The sequence below is a fragment of the Capricornis sumatraensis genome, chromosome 15 (assembly GCF_032405125.1).
Source record: "Capricornis sumatraensis isolate serow.1 chromosome 15, serow.2, whole genome shotgun sequence".
NCBI classification, from domain to species: Eukaryota; Metazoa; Chordata; class Mammalia; order Artiodactyla; family Bovidae; genus Capricornis; species Capricornis sumatraensis.
The window spans coordinates 51753033-51761169 of NC_091083.1; the positions used below are offsets into that span (position 1 = coordinate 51753033).

The following is an 8137-nucleotide window of genomic DNA, read 5'->3' on the forward strand; positions in this document are numbered from 1 at the left end:
CTCAGGTAACAGTAGTAGGAGTAAGGTGTGCACTGTTTCCATATGTCAGGGCCAAGTGATAGGTCAGGAAGTTCAAGATGGCAAGAGAATCTAATAGGTGACCTGGTTGCCAGAAGCTTATGACATCACCTTGATAATGAAGCGTGTCTCAGACCCAGACAACACTTGGCTGGAAAGAGGGACCATATGAAGGCTGCTGAGATTAGATCCAAACAGCATCTTTTAGCGTTGGGGTGGGGGGAAGGTACGGGTGTGATCCCTTCATTTTTTCACTCATACCTATAGCTCTCAACTCACTTCTTTAATGGATGTTATGTGCACACATTATCTTCTTATTTATCTGCCAGTGATCCATGCATAATCTACTGCCCACATTCCTAAGTTTTATTGATAGTGTTGACTCTCCCTAGCATTTATCTCCAGAATGGAAGTTTTAATGGTGCACCTCTGCACAACTGTGCTCCAGTGATTTTTCATTCAACTTTTTGATTAGTAGCCAGGAACAATATTGGTTCATGTCTATACTCCTGTTCTCTTGATGGCCAATGTGTTGAAATAAGAAACTACTAGTCTGTTTGTCCTCAACATTCAGAATTAGAATGTTAAACATTTCGCCCACAAAGTGTTGCAGTTAGCTCATTCCCTCTACTTCCCCATCCCCAAGAATGAAAAGTTCTGTATGTTCATGGAGATGTTCTCTGTTGAACAGAGAGTGGCCAAAAAAAGATGAAAATTGCATTGTATCCGTGCTGGGGGAGGCCTGCCATTGCACAGAAGAGGGCCTGGTTTGAGTCTTCATTTGGAATTTCCATAGCTAAGCTGATGATAAATGTGGGGTTACCTTTACATAGTGGATCATACAAGGCTGGGTTGTAGTGAACAGACTTGATGCAGAAGTATGTTATTGGGGGAATAGTTCCAGACCAGAAACCAAACTTTTAGGGTGAAAATGCTAATGTGATTACACACTTACCATTTATGGGGTGAATTGTATCTCTCCAACCCCCAAATTCATGTGTTGGAGTCCTAACCCCCAGTTCCTCAGAATATGACCTTATTTGGAAATAAAGTTGCTGAAGATATAGTTAGTTAGGATGAGGTCATACTCGATTAGGATGGGCCCCTAATCCAATATGACTGATATCCTTATATTAAAAAGGAAATTTGTCAGCAGATGTTAGGGAGCATGTCATGTGAGGATTGAAGTTTTGCTACCACACACCAAGAAACATCTGGGGCTTCCAGAATTTGGAAGAGGCGAGGAAGGATCCTTTTCCTACAGGTTTCAGAAGGAACATAGCCTTGCTGATACGTGAATCTGGGACTTCTAGCCTCCAGAGCTATGAGACAACACACTTTTGTTGTTTAGGCCATTCAGTTGTGGTACTTTGTTATGGTAGCTCTAGGAAACTACCACATCACCCACTGCTTCTTATATTTGATAATACATGCTGTAGCATACCCAAACACAGAAGTGCTTGTCACTTGTTGGACAAAAACTGTGGCTGGTGGATCCATGATTCCTTTTTGAAATTCATTCTAGTCAGAACAACTGACTGTTCTGCTGTCGTTCTCTGCTGTTTGGAGATGCCCTAGGCACACAAAAGTGAATACTGTTCGTGCTTTGCCCAGTCTTCTGTAGTAGTGTATGAGTGCATGCTCAGTTTCTCAGTCGTGTCCAGCTCTTTGCAACCCCATGGACTGTAGCCTGCCAGGCTCCTCTGTCCATGGGATTTTCTCTGCAAAAATACTAGAGTGTGTTGACATATCCTCCTCCAGGGAATCTTCCAGACCCAGGGATAAAATCCATGTCTCTGGCATCTCCTGCACTGGCAGGCAGATTCTTTACCACTGAGCCATTTGGGCTGCCAGTCTTCTTTACTAGGCTAGAGCCTATTTCCCCGTTGTAGGTGTGTTCTTGGCTTTTCTAGAGGATTACCCTAAGTCAGCCAGAACCCCCTTTATCAGGAAAACTATACCACCTACTATCCCCTTTAGCTTATGTCCATAACAGGGCCTACCTCTGGGATGTCATTTGTGGTGCAGGGCTCCCCAGGGGGTCAGGATGAGGCTGGACCCTACCTGAGCTCATAGCATTGCTCAGCTCGGTAACCATCCTGCTCTCCTCATTCAGCTTCTGAGAGTACAGCCTCTCTAAATCCCTGACATGGCTCTGCTCCTGATGAACTTGACTTTAGACCTCAGGTCACACTGTTCTCCTTCCTGGAGAAATTGGAAAGAGAAGGGCCAAGCCATTTCCTACAGCAGCTTAAGGGGAAGGAACACACGGTGCAGAGCAGGGCCCAGTTGAATGAGGCCAGGTGCTAAGGAGTGGTGCCCTCAGTCTTTGAGGTGGTAGAGTTAACATGTGCACCAACCTTCTTTCATCTGCTGCTCTTTATAAGTGTCATCAGTCAGTAAGCTTGACTGTTTCTATGGTCATTATGGGTATATTGACCTTGTTCTCAGAGACAACTTCTCATTGATTCCACTTTAAACTTTCCAAATGAGGGCCAGGTGTGTGAGAAGACTTGTGAAAGATGCCCTTTCCCAATTAATGAGAGATGGGAGTGGTCTGACCAGGTTTGCTCCTCAGAAGTGTCCTTGCCTGCCCTATTCTTTTGGCTTTGGCACTGCCAGCAAGACCCATTTGGCTTGACAAAGGAGCCCTTGGTGACCTCCTTACCTTAGGTGAACCCTCTGGTGACTCAAATACACTGAACACAGAGGTTAAAAGAGAGATGAACCATTTGGGATTTGACAAATGCAATAAGAGGTCCTAAAGACAGAAGATAAAAGAACAGAGAAATTCAAGGAAAATAGTCTAGGCAAGAAAAATTTGGAAGATATATTTTTTGGGCATATTTTCTTTCCAGAGATTCTTTTTTATCTATTGTCTTGCCTATCCACTGTTAAATGGGACTAAGTGAAAACTCATAAATTTAACTTTAATTTTAAAATAAGCAATATGAGATTATAGCTCAAAATTTTGTGTTCAAATTATTAACACAGTGAACAGTTAGCCTCATTCTTACCTTGTTCCCAGTTGTTTTGTTCCTCTTCTTAGATGGAAACTTTCTTATAGTTTCATAAGTATCCTTCCAGTGATAAGGCATTTCAGGCATTTGTAAATGTGTGTGTTGTGTGTCTGTGAGTGCTCATTCCCATCCACATGAGAGCATCTTTTACATTCTGTCCTGCATCTTGCTTTTGTGCTGAACATCACATCTTGGAGTTTATTCTATTTTAGTAGATGAGCCCGACCTATTGTTTTTACAGTTGAATATTTTTCCACATTATGGATATGTTTAAATTGTTTTCAATTTCTGGCTTCAGTTAATATCTTTATGGCAGGAAATGAAGAGGAACTAAAAAGCCTCTTGATGAAAGTGAAAGAGGAGAGTGAAAAAGTTGGCTTAAAGCTCAACATTCAGAAAACGGAGATCATGGCATCTGGTCCAATCACTTCATGGGAAATAGATGGGGAAACAGTAGAAACAGTGTCAGACTTTATTTTTTGGGGCTCCACAATCAATGCAGATGGTGATTGCAGCCACCACCAAATTAAAAGATGCTTACTCCTTGGAAGGAAGTTATGACCAACCTAGATAGCATATTGAAAAGCAGAGACATTACTTTGATAACAAAGGTCCGTCTAGTCAAGGCTATGGTTTTTCCAGTGGTCATGTATGGATGTGAGAGTTGGACTGTGAAGAAAGCTGAGAGCTGAAGAATTAATGCTTTTGAACTGTGGTGTTGGAGAAGACTCTTGAGAGTCCCTTGGACTGCAAGGAGATCCAACCAGTCCATTCTGAAGGAGATTAGTCCTGGGGTTTCTTTGGAAGGAATGATGCTGAAGCTGAAACTCCGGTACTTTGGCCACCTTTTGCGAAGAGTTGACTCATTGGAAAAGCCTCTGATGCTGGGAGGGATTGGGGGCAGGAGGAGAAGGGGACGACAGAAGATGAGATTGCTGGATGGCATCACTGACTCAATGGACTTGAGTCTGAGTGAACTCCGGGAGTTGGTGATGGACAGGGAGGCCTGGCATGCTGCGATTCATGGGGTCACAAAGAGTCAGACATGACTGAGCGACTGAACTGAACTGAACTGAATATGCTTGTTGTTATTTTGTTTCACACCTGTGTGAGTATACCAATGAGCTGCAGGCTTAGAGTTACAATTGCTTCATTAAAAAGTATGTGTACTTTAGCTGTGACATATGATGCTAGACTGACTTTCATGACAGTGCTACCAATTTATAGTCCCATTGGCATTGTAAGTACATGTTCATTTATCTATACTGCTTCCCTGGTGGCTCAGAGGTTAAAGCATCTGCCTGGAATGCAGGAGACCCGGGTTCGATCCCTGGGTCGGGAAGATCCCCTGGAGAAGGAAATGGCAACCCACTCTAGGACTTTTGCCTGGAGAATCCCATGGAGGGAGGAGCCTGGTGGGCTACAGTCCATGGGGTCACAAAGAGTTGGACACGATTGAGCGAATTCACTTCACTTCACTTCACTTCAAGGATAAACAAGCTGTGGCTTCTAATTTTTGGAAATAAAGTTTTGCTTGAACCCAACCATGCACATTGTCTATGCTTGCTTTCAAACTGCAGAGTTAAGTGGATGCAACAGAGAACATATTGGCATGTTTCACAAAGGTGAAAATAGTCACTCTCTGGGTTTTACAGAAAAAATTACCAATCCCTACTTCATATTCCATAACACAGAAAGAAATCAAACTTTCTGATCCCTGCTAATCTGATGTGAGAAAAAGATGTTTCATTAGAGATTTATTTTATTATTTTTTAAAATGTAAATTTATTTATTTTAATTGGAGGTTAATTACTTACAATATTGTACTGGTTTTGCCATACATCAATGCGAATCTGCCACAGGTATACATGTGTTCCCCATCCTGAACCCCCCTCCCTCCTCCCTCCCCGTACCATCCCTCTGGGTCATCTCAGTGCACCAGCCCCAAGCATCTAGTATCATGCACCAAACCTGGACTGGTGATTCATTTCATGTATGATATTATACATGTTTCAGTGCCATTCTCCCAAATCATCCCACCCTCTCCCTCTCCCACAGAGTCTAAAAGACTGTTCTATACATCTATTTCTCCCTTGATGAGTAAGCTTGGAAGGTTTTTTATCTTCTTTTCTTTTGTTTTTTGAAAGAAAACAAAATTTTGTTATTTTCACATTTATCCTATATTGCATCATATTACACCACATTATAGTTTGTTAAAGTAAGCATTGAATAGGAAAACCAAACAAACAAGTAGAAAAATTGTATAATTCAAAGTTTTCCATGATCAGAAGATGAGAAAAAGCAAACCATAGGTAAGATAGAATATATTCTGAGATGTCTTTTCAATCTTCCTCCATTTTTAATAATATTGCAAAGTAATTGTTGACAGTTTGACCCCTGACTTCTAAAAATCTCTGAAAATAGTGATTCTAAAACTCTTTTGATGAACCATTGGTTATTTCTGTTATTTCATGATTACAATGTCTATTTTTCCTCCTTGCTTGGATAACAAGAAATCATGATATATGTCTTAAAAATTACCCTTAACTCACATGTTAAATTGTGAGTTAACATTTACCTTTCTTTTTAATTTTATGTTAGTATATTTGTTTTACAGTGTGGTGTTAGTTTCTGCTGTACAATAAAGTGAAACAGCTATAATACCTCAAATAGTGTGTGCTCAGTCATGTGTGACTCTGTGAACTCAAGGACAGTAGCCCACCAGGCTTTCTTGTCCATGGGATTTTCCAGGCAAAAATACTGTAGTGGGTTGCCATTTCCTTCTCCAGGAGATCTTCCCCATCCAGGGATTGAACCTATGTCTCTTGCATCTCCTGCATTGGCAGGCAGATTCTTTACCACTGAGCTACCTGGGAAGCCCCAAATCAGCTATGTATTTGTATATATATCCCCTATTTTAAAATTCCCTTCCCATTTATGTCACCACAGAGTATTTAGTAGAGTTCCCTGTGCTATACTGTAGGTTCTCATTACTTACCTATTTTGTACTTAGTAGTGTATGTATGTTGACCCCAATCTCCCAAATTCATCCCCCCAAGATATCTCTTGGTATCCATAGGTTTGTTCTCTATGTCTGTGTCTCTATTTCTGCTTTGATAATAAGTTCATCTATACCATTTTTCTAGATTCCAAATATATGCATTAATATATGATATTCATTGTCTTTTCTGTGAAACTTGTATTTTTGGCTGGTTTCTTGAGGAAACTGGCTCTTCTTCAGAGACATGAGTTGCAAATATATTCCCCTCTTTGTTGTTCTTCTTTGGATTTTGATATGCTGTCCATTTTTGGCATGTAAAAATGTTTGATTTTTTTATATAACTGGATATACCAAATTTTTATTTAGCAATTTTGGATTTTCTATCATATTTATAAAAATCTTACCCACTGTTCTTTTATTCTTTGCCTTTTAATGTTCATGCATTTGATCCATTTAGATTTTTTTTTTTTTTTGGTAAGATATGAGATGCACCCTTATTGCTTTTTGTCCCCAAGAAAGGTAGTTGCCTGAAATCCATTTACTGAAGAATTCATCTTGGGGAAACTTACTCAAAACACCATCTTTATTGTGAACTAAATTATACTCCCCCTCCCATTCTTGAATGTTTTATTTTATTTAATTGATCCTCATATTTTAATGATTATAGCTTTAAAATATGTTTTATTTTCTGAAAAAGGTTACTTTCTCTCCTCATTTTTCATTTTTAGAATAAATTTTTCTGGGCTCTTTTTGCTTTAAATTGTTTTCTTTCCATGTAATCATTAGAATTAGCTTGTACAGTTTTAAATAGACTTTCATGCTTTCTCTCTCAAACCTGTACTGTGATAATAAATGTAAACCTAAATTAGTCTGTTGGAGGATGAGAACAAAGTGACTCATCCTAGCTGAGACTATCCCAGACCAGCCAGCCCCCAGCTGGCTGAGCAGCTGAGCAGCACAGGACTGATTTTTTCAGATAATAACTAAGCCTTTCTTGTGTCAGTAGAATTGTCCAGACAGCATACAGATTTGTAAACAAAAGTGGATATTTATTGTTGCATGCCACTGAGATTTCTTGGTAGTTGTTGTACAGTATTGTGGCAATAATAACTGATAAAAGAGGAGATGAGACCACATAGGGAGACAGTACACACGGAAACAAAAAGAAGTCCTAAAGTGGAATCCTGGCACCCACCAATATTTGGAGGCAAAAGAGAGGAGATTAGGATGAAGCCTTACCTTCATTTATTCTTTTACTTTTAAGTAATAATACCTATAAACCATGTCCAAAGAGGTAACAAACAATATTTAAAATATATGGACAATGGGCTGTACAAATAACTCTGGAGAGTGCAAATAAAATTCTTTCATCCATTTATTCATACATATTTAATAAGCGTTCCCTTGTGCTAAGCATGGTTAAAATTTCAAAGATGAAAATGATATAGTGCAAGTCAGTAAAGAGATCAGAGACCAGTGAGACAGTCACAAATACAGACCACTACATGGTGTAAAAGTATCTTAACAGGTGTTTCAAACAAGGTCCATTTAATCTTTAACTCTGGGGAGGTCTGGAGAGGTTTATTTCCAGTTTCCAAGAACTGAATTAAAATCAAGCCACATTGAATCTGAACAAAAAGTCAGACAGTTTCTTTCTAATAAACTCATCATTGAAAAGACCCATTTGCTCTACATTTCCTAGCCTTCTCTGCAGTTTGGCGTGATCATATGATTGAATTCTGGGTGCATGAATTCCTCCTGCATGTGACCTTCTTGGGTTCATTTGCCTTCTACCTGTTTGGTGCAGAGGAGCCCATGACCTGGCAAATTACATATTGAAGACAGAGCAACACAATAGATGGAACTGGGTCCCTGATTGACTAGAACTCACCATTTCTTGGAATTATACTACTTGCCAACCAGGGACAGCTATATACACTTAACCTGAGAAAGGAATAAACTTCTGTCATGTTTCAGGCATTATATATGCTGGCATTTGTTACAGCAGCTAATGATATTCTAGCTAAATACTAGCAGACAGAAATAGTACTAAAGTCTAATGTGTTTACTGACACTGGTGGAGCAAGCATTTATTACA

The 8137-nt window shown here is 39.7% G+C and overlaps 1 non-coding gene across 1 annotated transcript; it reads left to right on the plus strand.

The window, feature by feature from the left end:
* The first annotated feature begins 4308 nt into the window (after window positions 1–4308).
* Window positions 4309–4380, plus strand: TRNAS-GGA (transfer RNA serine (anticodon GGA)). Its single transcript has one exon. It is a non-coding gene; the product is annotated as a tRNA-Ser (tRNA).
* Window positions 4381–8137: the final 3757 nt, after the last annotated feature.